Source organism: Archocentrus centrarchus, chromosome 7, assembly GCF_007364275.1.
Source record: "Archocentrus centrarchus isolate MPI-CPG fArcCen1 chromosome 7, fArcCen1, whole genome shotgun sequence".
NCBI classification, from domain to species: domain Eukaryota; kingdom Metazoa; phylum Chordata; class Actinopteri; order Cichliformes; family Cichlidae; genus Archocentrus; species Archocentrus centrarchus.
Window position 1 is genome coordinate 12,372,142 of NC_044352.1, and position 2,742 is coordinate 12,374,883.

The window sequence follows — 2,742 nt, forward strand, 5'->3', positions numbered from 1 at the left end:
TCACAAGCTGCACAGATTTTGGTAGAATATGAAAGTGGTGTAAAGTGATTCTCAGAGTTTTTATATATATGTTTCCCAGTAATTTGAGAGTTTAAGAGGAAGCGTGCAGCTCAGAAACAGATACTGTCAAATGTCGGCTGTGTGGTAGACGGGGTCAGATCCAAGTGCAGGACAGGGAGACAGGACTGAACTCAAAACAGCTTTAATGCTGAAACTTCTTGCAAGGTTCCAAAAACACGATAAATACAATATCCCAGAGCCAAGGTAGGAAATAGTCCATAATACAAAACCCTTGGCAAACAAAAGGGAAACTCCAAAGGAATACACGCATACACACAGACTGCAGAGAACGCAGACAACACAACAAGGGACAAGGGAAAACGCACATACACAAGAGATAACGAGGACAAGTGGAAACAGCTGGGAAGAGAACACAGGATGCAAAACTAAACATAATGCGTACTGAACAGGGGACTAGGAAAATAAAACAGGAAGTGAGAGAAGAAATAAACAGAAACACAGACAAGACAACACTGGGAATAAAACTAAATATAGAACACACAAGACAAGGGACAATGACACAGAGGGACAAAACAGACACTGGAACACAGAGACGCGGGGAAGATAAGAAGAACAAACTTTAACTAATAACAGGATTCAGAAAACTATAACAAACTAAGAATCTAAACTGTAAGCAAATTTATAAAACACAACAAAAACAGAACCTCAAGGAAAAACTACAAAACACTGGGCTAACAGCCCAGGACCATGACAAATATGGCAGTTGATGAAGGCATCTGAATGGAAACCCAAAATATGGCAAGACAAAATAGCAACCAAAATAACAATTAATGACAGTTTTAATGTTTTGGGGACAAGAGTACTGGTTTTAACACACACCCCACAGTGCAACCTAGACACATCATCAGTAATGTAACCTGGGGTCATCGGTTGTTTTGGATCTTTCAACATCATACACCCTCACCCAGGCAAACCAGCCAGGGGTGATAAGTCCCCAGCTTGAGTCTAGGTAGCTTGTGGAATCCACGGGTCGCCCCTTTTGATCCACAGCTACCTTGATGTCATCTCAGCTGCATCAGTGATGTGCCTGATGGCTTTCTTGCTGTGCAGTCCCCTGATCCTCAGCAACATGAGAGCTCGGTACAGTGACTGTCCAGCAAAACCTCAGCAGAAGATCTCAGTGGGGTAGCAATGGGTCTTCCATGCCTTGTTTCAGCATTTGCCGGTGAGCTCATTGTACTTGGCTCTCTTCCTCTCAAACGCCTCTCCCATCTGGTCCTCTCAGGGAACGGTCAACTCCAGCAGGACCACCTGCCTCGATAACTCTTACATTAGAATCATGTCAGGCCTGAGGGTGGACATGGCTATGGTGAGGTCAACCTTCATCTGCCAGTCACAGATTGTTGCAAGAAGACCTCCGGCTCAGTTTGTGTGCTGATATAGCTTCTCTCTATCTTCGACAAAAGCACTTTCTTGATTGTTGCTGCCTGCTGAGAGAGATCCCTGTGCTGATAGCCTCTGCAGTAACTCTCAGCACCTGATTGTGGTGCCACCGATAACGCCCTCCTCCCAGGGCTTGTGGGGAACTGTTTAAGATGTGTTCTAGTGATCCTCTCCCTGGCACAGCGGGCATGTGGAAATTTCTGCTAGGCCCCAGAAGAAGAGATTATTTGGGCTGGGGAGGACTTTGTGGACTGACTGGATAAGGAACTTGATCCAGTGTGGCTGGGCCTTCCACAACTCTGACCACAAGATCTTCTGGCCCACTGCCTGCTCCCATCGAGTCCACGCCCCTTACTGTTGCACCCCAACCATCCTGGAGCAGGGTTCCTCCACCCCTGCTCGGATCTCTTCCTTACCCGACTGGTTTCTTTCCTTCCCCTGGGTCTTGTTATACAGAGGTCTTGGGGTACTGTCAAGTCCTGCCTGACCAACTGCAAATGTCCCCACCAACAAACTACATTAGTAATGTGCACCACATTGTTGCTCACAAACATAGGCCTATTTTTTGTCCTGCATTTAGTTTGCTGAGATCTTGTCACCTTATCAAAGAATCATGTGCAATTTCACCAATGTCTTTTCCATATTCAGCCAATTTACTGTCACAAGAAAGAAAGACAACTACCTTAACTCAAATATTCTTCACTGTAAAGTGTGGTATAGCAGACCACTGGTGATGATAAAAATTCTGTCCCTGATCAGAATAGTTATGACATACACAATTATTATAATGTCACATAATAATTGTGTATGTCATAACTATTCTGTCCCTGATCAGAATAGTTATGACATACACAATTATTATGTGACATTGGTTGCACCACAATACTTCCTGGTGCAAAATGCAATGCAAAATCCAACCTGTTCTCACACTTTGCAAAGCTATCCAGTGAATCAGACTGGAATTTTTGGCAGACCTGTCCTGGCTTGCACCCCTGCACTAGTTTTAAGTTACTGGCTTCAGATGGACAGATTAATTTTGAGGGGAAAAAAACAAAACAAAACAAAAAAAAAAAAGCTTACTAAGGTTTCAAAAAATTAAGTTAACAGTAATCTGAGCATTTGTGATTAACTTCTAATTGACCTATAATTTATTTGTAAATAAAGCTTTATAAATGGTGCCCCGGCCATTTTTATTCAGGCAAAGGTGACCAAAGAAAAACAAAAAACAAACCTGTTCAACTAAATCCATCTCTCCCCTAAAATATGACTTCAAAGCTC